This window comes from Neovison vison, chromosome 2 (genome assembly GCF_020171115.1).
Source record: "Neovison vison isolate M4711 chromosome 2, ASM_NN_V1, whole genome shotgun sequence".
Lineage (NCBI taxonomy): Eukaryota > Metazoa > Chordata > Mammalia > Carnivora > Mustelidae > Neogale > Neogale vison.
Window position 1 is genome coordinate 99508745 of NC_058092.1, and position 9859 is coordinate 99518603.

Consider the following 9859-nt stretch of genomic DNA (forward strand, 5'->3'; position numbering starts at 1 on the left):
CCCAAAGAAGAATCTTGGCACAGGTCACTCATGTCCCCTCCGCTGGGAAGGGAAGGTCTAGGGTCAGTGACACATCGTGGGCTGGGGTGAGGGCTGGAGTTAGGATTAGGGTTTGGTTTGCCTGACTGTGGCCGCTCTGGTGTCCACAGGAGGAGCCTTTAAGTTATTTATCCAGGAGAGAAAGTTAAACCCCATGCATTGGGGCGCCTGGAGCCTAGCTCATGAGAAAATGTTAGGCTCTCTGCTCTGGGCAGGAACGTCTTTAGAATTTTGACAATGTCAACATTTTAATGGCATCTTAGCTCTCCTGCCCTTATAAAAATATACTAAACGGGAAGGATGTGATTTGTGGGAACAGAAGCTCCTTCCAGAATTACTGCACCCACACTAGGACCAAAGCATTTATCCTGGTCACATGGCCAGGAAAGGCAGAGATACCCCTCTGACGGTTCCTGGTGACAGAGTAGGACGCCTTGTGTCCCTTGGACAATGATGTCATGGTCCCGAGTGGGGAACAGAATCACAGGAAGATGGCTTTGCAAGTCGGAGATGGAGAAAGGTGATACAGGAGGTGGGAACGAAGACAGGAGACGACTGTTGGTGTCCCCTTGCTCAGTTTGCCAGAGAAACAGCAAAACTCAGGAATAATCACATTTAGGGAAGTCCTAGTTCTGATGAGGTTGAGGAGTAATAAAGAAGGAGGAGGAGGAGTTAGAGGAGGAAGGAGAAGACATGCTGATAGCAGCTCTCAATTCCAGAGGGTCCATTTGGTGGCAGGCACCTCACACGTCTTCATTGTTTAATCTACACTGTTGTTTAATCTAATCAGTTCATTGTTTAATCTACAATGGCCCTATGAGAATGGAATCCTTGTGGCCTCACGGAGAAGGACAGGGAGGCCGTGCGAACTCAGGTCACCCGCAATCCAACAAGTGGAACTCGCAGAGCTGCGACTGAACTCCAAGTCTGTCTGGCTTTGGAGCTACGCCCTTTCCTAAATCATGCTATCGTCCTTACCAGTAGCTTTTAACCTTTTTCAGTGACTCACAGTGAAAAAATTCATTTTCCATCACGATCCAGTTTGCACACATGTATGCCTAAGCATATGTACGACTAAAACAGAAGTCTCATGTATACTTTCCCTTTGCTACATGCAATGCGTTCTGGCTTTTAAAAATTTTATTCTAGTCTCTTGCATTAAAAGAGAGAGAGCTGTACCACTAGACTGGTTTCACAGCCCCCTAATGGGTCTTCGTCTTTGAAAAACATTCTCCTTTTCTCTACTCTATGGCAGTTGGCTTGAAATGTTTTTCAACTTCCTGCTTGATCTTGCTGGATGCCGGGCAGTATCTTTGCTTCTGAGGCATGCTGCTAATTATGTACTCTGGACCATCCCTCTGGTGGAGGGGTCATCATTAATCAAATATTTCAGAAATTACAAATATCTGACAAAGCCCTTTGCTTGGAAAAGAGTCAGTCCAGGAAACCATCCAGAAACATAACCGCTGATCTCAGGCACCAACTAATACAATATTTTAAAAGCAGCTGATGCATGCTTGCAAAAGAAACTCTTTTCTCTGCTTTTAGAACCTAAAGGACTCCTCTGCTCTCATGGGGAAATGCATGCTCACCATCTCGCCATAATGCCAAAGGAAAAGCAACACCTTAGGGGGTGTGGCAATCCGTCCATCCACCATCAAGAGTGGTGCTGCCTTTTTCAGTTTTTTTGAGTACACCTAGGATCTGCAATCAGACTGCTTTGTAGGGGAGTGTGCGTGTCTCCACCCCGGTTTAGGATTTCGGGGACACTTCTGTTTCGACAGCGAGGGACAGTGACAGGGTTGGTTGAATGAGATTTAGGTCATGGAAAGAGAAGTCCAGATCAGATGGCTCAGCGCGAGTCAGCCCCAACGAGATGCGGACTCAGTGACTTCACTTCAAGCAATGTGCACGCTAATTGAGAAAACATGTTCCTGTGATGGCCTCATGCAAAAATCCAGATTTACGAATTTTTTTTTTTTTTATTCCTAAGAATTCCTTGAATATTTGCCGTGCGTGTCTATACAGCTTCCCAGAGTACTTTTCCTTCTTCCTGAGGAGCATTGTGTTTTTCTGCTGTGGCCCGGGTCGGGTTTTTAAAAGGGTGGGATCCTGAAAGAGAACAAGTGGGCATGTGGCCACAGGCCTTGGGGAGAAGGAGGAGGCAGGCAGGAGAAGAGAAAGATAACCAACACCTTCTGTCCTTTTCCTGGGGCAGAAAAAGTGACTGAGATCCAAGACCTTGAAAAGCAATCGTCCACAGAGCTCAGCGAGGGACCCTTCTCCTTCATGCTTGTGGCCCTGCATTCTGAAAGCCCTCTGGGCTGGCCTACCCCCCACCCCCACCCCCATTCCCAAGCCCCAGCATTAGGCTTCTGGGACATTCACTGCATTGCAGGTTCTGGGCTAAGTTTGCACTTTCTAGCATTCTCCTCTCTCACCTCATGACTGCCCTCCGAGATCGACATTAGGATTCCTTTTTACAGATGAGGAAACTGAGGCATACAGGCATTAAGGAATGCGGCAGAGAACCAAGAAGAGGTGGAGCATGGATCTGAAGTGAGTGCTGTCCGATTTTGTGTCAGGGCTTCTTCCAACCAATCCTGCCCACCTGCAGGACACACCACCTCCAGGAAGCCTCCCCGGAATACACCACACCATTCAAACCTCTCCCTTCCTGTGGCTCTTAACCGCCACATCAGCGGTTCTTCCACTTGTCCCCCTTCTGATGCTGCTCTCCACTGCCCCAAGCGTGTTAATCTAAACGACAAGATAAACAAGCCTACAAACAGATTCTTTTTGGTCTGCATGGATGTTTTGAAAGTGAAAAAATTGCACATTTGGGCTCCAAGTTTTGGCTTTTCTTGAAAAGTTGAAAGATCTGGCCACCCTGGACCCATCACCCTGCAGAGCAACAGAAGGCCTGTCCCCTTTCAATGGGGGCACACTCTCTGTAGTTTACTGTGGTCCCCACTGGCTTCCGGACTCACCCCACTTACATTATCTGATGAGCCTGTAAAGCCATTTTATTTCTGACTCCTGAGCAAGCCCTTGGGTGGGATCATGACTCATATTTATCACAGACAACCCCCTCCCACCCCTGTGCCCAGTCCCCTGACTAGCACAGTAATAAAGACGTTAATCTGGGAGAAGGAAAATCAATCTGGTGGCCTGATAACCAGGGGACCTTCCTCCCCAGCGGGGTGGGGACTGTCCACCCTTTAACCGCAGGTTCAGCCCTAGCTGCTCAGCCACAGACCCTGGGTATGGGGAGTATGGCTGCTCTGCTGTCATAGGAAACCCACCTTCTCCTTCTTTCTTCTCTTGTTAACTTGATAAGATACATAAAATCCTAAAGACACAAGTGGTTGGAGGAGGAGGCGTTGGTATGTGGGGTAAGAAACCAAAACACTCTTCAAGCTGCCAGTACAAATGGCCATTCTCAAGAAATGCCTTATTTAGAGAGCACTGCATAACAACGCTGAAAGTCTGAGAAGTTTGCCGCTGGAAGAAAATCACACGAGACTCTCCATGCATCTTTTTTTTTTTTTTTTTTTTTAACCCGGGTACGAGGAGGCAAAGATCATTGAGAAATGAAGCGTTTGGCTAAAATTCTGTCAAAATGAGAGTGTTAGTTACAGGAGGTCCAAATATAGGTGGATAAATTCCTAGAGAAGCCTTTAATGCTACCAAGAGATTTCTTCTCCCAATGCAGCAAAGTTTTATATATGCAGAGATATAAAAAGTGCAACGATGAGATTCTGTGAGCTGAAGTGGAAAGCATGAAGGGAGGGCTGCCCCATACTAAGCGAGAACATGGGGAAGGGCAACTCATACCCACAGAGGGCTTCCTATGTGCCAGGCCTGTGCTGGTGTGTGTCCGGTGTCCGACACGTCCACCCACCCACTTTTCTGACAGCCTGATGGGGCAGGTACTGCTGTTACTCCTGTATCATGGAAGAGGAACCCACAGGGGAGATGCCCTCCTGCTGTGTGATCACCTCCTGCTGTGTGATCACCCCCCCAGTCACCTCCTTCAGCACCTGTTGGGCAGTGAGAGCCCAGCATGGCTCCAACTTCAAAATCATCGTCCAAAAGGGATCTTATCTCTCCTGGCAACTCCCATACACCTCAGGGAATCCACTTCTGGTTATTGACAAGGATGAGGGGGTAGCTCAGTGCATCAGCCGCAAAGCTGGATGTTTGCAGGGCCAAACAGGATGGCAATTCACCAGACTGAAATGCAAGTCACTCCAGCCATGCCTCAGATCTGCTGTGATGAGGAGGCGACACAAGACCTGAGAGAGAGGCTGAGCTCTCATGGCTTCTACCGGACGGTTGGTCCTCCTCAGGCTCACTGAGGAACAGGCTGTGGTAGGCAGACACATGATAGGGTCACCAACCCTGGCTACTTGAAGGCTCAGCCAAAGGAAATGGGATGGGGAAATCAGCCTATCGGTCCCCAAGAGCAAATACTTTGTGGTTATCGGGAAACGAGGCTGGGAGTTGTGGATGGTAACTGCCCTCGACATGGAATGGCTTCTGTGGGAAGCTGGGGCCGTTCACTCCCACTGACTCGGGAGCCAGGTCCTCACACTTGGCGGGCTCTCCACCTGCCGCAGCCACCACAGGCAGTGTCGACATGGCTCCCTCTGCTCAGCTTCATGGTCGATTCTCCAGGAAACCCTGACTGTCTGCCACTAAGAGTATACCACTAATGAGAAACTCTCCACACGTGAAGAGTTGGTCCAACTCTTGGGGCAATTTTAAAAGCACTGTTGCTAGTCCCACCTGACAGACTGTGTCATCAGACCCTTCTCAGCCTCATTTAGACAATCTCCTTAAGTCTCTTATGTCGCCTCTCCCAACCCATTAGGAATCAACTCTGAACTCTGCCGCCCAATGGCTTCAGTAGTTTTCTCTCCTGCTACTTGGGGATGCGTAGCAAGCAGGTGTTTCCATAATCCCCTCCAAAGATAGCATTCATCTTGGCCCTTGGCACTAGAAATAACAACTGCTTCCATCTTTTGTCCTGGGTAAGATCTTGGGGCAGGGTTAGGCACAACGTGAGCTGTTCTCCTTGAGAATAAATCCAGGGTCACAAGAACCACCTCTCCCACATCGTCTCGCTCGCTGACTTTTTTCAATCAAATGTCCCATTTTTGATTCCCATTTATTCTCACAGCTTGGGCACAGTTGTATTAATTGATATCAACATGTTCCCATGTTGATGTAAGTGCTGGCCATGCTGGAGAGAGTTCTGTTTCCTCGTTCTCTTGTTCAGGGAAAGGACCTCCCAGTGCCAGAATGTGATCCATTTAGTAAAGGAGGGAAGGATTCCCTCCCAGAGCTGTGGACACCCGGGGCAAGCAGTCTGCCTGTATTTTTAAGAGCATATGGCAGAGAAGAAAAGCAGCCATGCTCTAATACCACCTGTCCCTTCCCCCTACTCTCTTTGGTTTTCTTTTCATGTGGGTCATTTGTAGTCAAGCTCCACTGACAAAAGGCAAAGAGTGATGCCTGGCAGGACCACAGCAGTGAGGTTCCTGCCAATGGCCTCCTGGAGCCTGACACGCTGGTTGTGGGAGAGGAAGCCCAGGGCTGGACTTCTGAAGCCCCATTTCAATGATGAAATAATTGATGCCCTCACAGTAGGGCCTAGAAAAAGGGCCCCTTTTGGTAATTTCCAAAGGAGGTTTTAACTGGGAACAGTATTATCCTTTTAATAGGCATTTAGCCATGTATGAGGGTGCATTTTTTTGGTCGTCACCATGACCTCTGGCACTTAGTAGGCAAGCTAAGGACATTAAACTTCCTGCATTAAGTAGGTCACACTTAACCAAGAATTGTCCCCCAGCATTGGGAAACACTATTAATTCAATACAATAATCCTATAGATTGGAAAAGTAAAGCCTGACAAGTTCACTGAGTTGCTCAAAGTCACAAACATTTTTTTCTCTTCTGTCTCTCAACTCAGGAAAACTATCACAGACCATTTGCCCAAAGTACAGCAGAAAAATGTCAAGAGATCATCTCCATGTTTCAGTCCAATTTCTACTATGTCAAGATCTAAAGCCAGCAGTCTATAAAGGCTCCTCAAAAACACGTGAAGCAGCCAATTGAAGATTAATGAAAACATCAGGAAGCACAAGAGACTCTTCTTTATGACATGTTGTCATTATTCTGGTCTTGGCCAATCGCTGTGGCTGAAGGTCTAGCTTCCTTGGCTAGACCACCAGAGCAGGTGCGGGGACAACTCCATCCCTGTGCACACCCAACCAAAAGATCAGTGCCTGGGCTTCTCCAGCTGCATTTCTGGCTCAGGGCCATCCCTGTGTTACTATTCTTTGGAGTCAGGACATGAACTGTTTGCCTACTGCCAGGTAGAAAGGTCCTTGGGAATGGGTTGGGGAAGGGTCTTCCATCTACATTTATTTGCCTGATGCCACCATCCACTGTTCTGTGAAACTGGCCCATCGCTGAGCTGATTTCTCAAAACTGGCTAAACCTGAGAGCTAACGATTTGGCTGATGGTTTGCAAGATCAGAGGGGCCAATCAAAGAAAAAGAAACCCTCTGGGAACCCACCTTGTTTGCTCAGAGATTTTAAGGGAATCCTCAGCAAACCTTCCACTGGGCCTGGAGAGCAGAGTATTTGCTGCAGGCGAAGGTCTCCAAGGCATGCTCAGGACCCCCTCAGTCCCTCCAGATTTCTTAACTGGAAAAGACTAATAGCTGGGGCTCCGGACCGGGTCTTGCGCTGATGGCAGCTTGGGGGCCTGGGCCTCACCCCTGCTCCAGGCACAGTGGGGAAGAGCAGCAGCATGTCTCCGGGTAAGTTCTCTGCAGCCCCAATGCGGCTGCCCTCCCAATAGGGCAGTGAATGTGCTGCAGTAGTGCTCAGCACTTGTTTCAAAGGGAAGAGGTGAGATTTTCTCATCAATTTAATCTCAGTAATGATGAGAAACTTCCCTCAGGCTCCAGCCCTGCCCTGCCATGCCCTACCCTCCCTGCTGATGTCGGCAGCTGGGGCCCCCTTCCTGGCCATGGCACAGATCTCTCCATGGAAGAATAGCATCAAGCCTCCCTCTGGCCCCCCGGCTGGGGGAGGGGTAGGGTGGGCAACAGAACGAGGCAAGAACCTCACTCTTTGGAGAAAGACTAAGAGTACAGAAAGAGTCACCATGACTAGGATGACTGTCCCGATTGGGACCCAGTTTTCCCGACAGGCTAGCAGGCCTGGGCTGCTTCAGGGGTAAGATGGCCGCCCGGGGAAGGCGTGGCCCTAGCAGCGGGTTAAGAATCCTCCCAGGTCCTACAGTTCCTCAAGACATGTATCCCCATGCCCCAGAGACCTCAGTTTCCTACTTGTGGCGCCTCCTAACACTTTCCCCTTCAAGCCTGCCCTTTTCATCCCCCGGCTTAAAGATGTTGGGAAAAAGAGGAGGAGTTTGGCAGCATGTGACCTTAACCCAGCCCCCTTCAACGACCCAAGAAGGAGGAACACGCCTCTCTTCTGTTAGTCAAGGCCAGCAGCTCCGGTGGCAAACCCCACAACACTTCTCCCCACCACTGCTGCCCAGTCCCGCAGTCCCCTCTGAACCTCTGGGAACATTGCCCATCATGGATTGACATTTGGGTTGCCCAGGCTGACATATGACTTATTCCAGAACAAGACCCACAGAAGGCACCCATCCAGATCCAATGGAGCCTTTCCTCTACACAGGGAGAAAGTTTCAGATATTCAGTAAAAACCAACAAACAAACAACAACAACAACAACAAAACAACCTGTAAACACTGCTCAACAAGTATGGGCAGGACCCAAGTGCCGCTGCCCATTCTGCTCTGCTCCGGGAGGGAGAAGTGTTCCCCCTCCAGTGGCTGAACTGACAGCTTCTAGAGTCTGAAGACCCTGCAAAGATGTCACTGGTGGGCCTTCCACCACTATGTCTGAATTGGCCAGAATGCAGCTGGCCACGCACGTGTAGGGGAGGAGGGGGCTGGCACTGGCAGTGGGTGGGGCCAGAGGATGGAGCCAGGACAATTAATCAAGTGCCTTTTCTCCAGGATTTCCATTGGCCTTGGATGACAGATGGGGCAGAGACACCCAGGAGAGCACTATTTTGGTTTCCAGCTGGGAACGTGCACTAAGTTTTCCTTAATATCCACAGCACCCAAAAGGCTTTGCTGTAATACACTTTAATGCACGAAACACCCATAAATTATCCTTCAAACTGTTACAACTTCCAACCTGGAACAACTTGGAAAAACCAGCCTAACAAGCAGGATCTTTTTTAATCTCTCAAGTCACAAGGGAAGAGAAAGTTCAAGCAGAAAACACCTTCCACGAGAATCTCGGAGATTTTTTTTTTTTTTTTTTAAAGGAGAGTTGTATCAAACAGAGCTAAGCCACTTGTTTATGTTGCCTCAAAGATGCCGCTTCCTGACCCCTGGGTCCTCTCTCTGCCTCCCCTTGGTTCTTGCCGCCTGGACCCAAGGCGCTGCTCACACCACCCCTCCACGCCTGCTTCTCCTACTACACCTGGCAGCAGACAGCTGGAGGTGAGGCGTGTGACCCAGGTAGCAGGGCTGAGCTTTGGCGACCTCGGCCCAGCGCGGCTCCTTGGAGGTCCCCTGATGCGTCGAGTCCCAAGCCCCTCACTCGGGTCTCCCAGCCCTCCAGCAACGCCGGGAGGAGCCCGAAGACCCTCACTCGGTTCCCTGCAACACTTCTAGCGCGCCCTAACCGGGTCGTCCCGGTACCTGGGGACGGCGTGGCACTTTTCGGACTCGGCGCACACAGCAGCCGAAGCGCGGGGCGCACTGGCCCTCCGCGGTGCAGACCACCATTCCTCTCGCCCCGGCGCGCCCGCAGCCCGCGCATCCCTCTCTCGAAGCTCTTTCGCGCTTCCTCACTTGCGCGCTGTCCCCTTCCAGCCCTCGAACTAGCAGCCCCAGGCATCGCCATGCGGCTACTGCAGCCTCCGGGGTTGCCTCCCCGGACTGCGGGCCATCGGGAGGCAGGGAACTCCGGGACGAAAGAGAGAGAGCGCTGCCCACCACCACCACCACCACCACCACCGCGATTCGCCCGCCTGCCCAGGCTCCCGCGCTCCCGCACCCATTCGGGACGCTCCTCTCACGGCTGCACTTCAGCCCGCGGGAGCCTCGGGGGTGCCCGGAGATCTCGCCAGACCGGGATCCATGCACTCTCTCCCAGGGAGCCCAGCCGCGCTAGCCCGCGCCCCTGCCCGCGCTGCGTCCCTCTCGGGGCTCGGCTCGGGGCAGCCTGACTCACCGCTGCGCTCCCCTCCGGCTCCTAGCGCTCTCTGCTGTGCATGAGCGCCGAGCTGCTCAAACACAAGCTTCTTGAATTCTTAGCCCCTCCTCCCGGACTCCTGAGTCACTCACTCCAAATCCTTCCCCCACTGCAACCCTCCTCAGCCCGGGCCCCGCACCTGCTCTGGTGGGCGGAGGTGCCGGGCTGGAGGGGGTCCTGGGTGCTAGAGGTCGATCGCTCCCAGGAGGGCTGGCTCGACATCGCCGGGGAAAGGTTCAAACCTCCAGAGGTCAAAGGGAAACACACGAGGGTCGGAGGGGCCTCGCGGGCAAGGCCTGGACGGGGTTTTTCTGGAGCACCGGGGCGGGGGGGCGGGGGGTGTGCGGGCTTCGAACGCCCCAGGGCCAGCAGGCGGTTGTGGGCGGAGTTGTCCCGACCTCCTCGCACTTCCCCACCCTTGCCTCTAGCGTCGCCTGAGGCCAGCGCTCCGGGGGTCCGCCCGACGTCACGCTCCGTGCCCAAGGGTTTGGCTGCCTCTG

At 51.8% G+C, this 9859-nt stretch overlaps 1 protein-coding gene across 1 annotated transcript in view; it reads right to left on the reverse strand.

Moving 5' to 3' along the window:
* NGF (nerve growth factor) overlaps window positions 1–9412 on the reverse strand; it is a 51886-nt gene extending 42474 nt beyond the window's left edge. Inside the window, exon 1 of the mRNA XM_044238980.1 lies at window positions 9339–9412. The gene's annotated coding sequence lies outside the window, so the exon portion shown is untranslated. The remainder of the gene's footprint in view (window positions 1–9338) is intronic.
* Window positions 9413–9859: the final 447 nt, after the last annotated feature.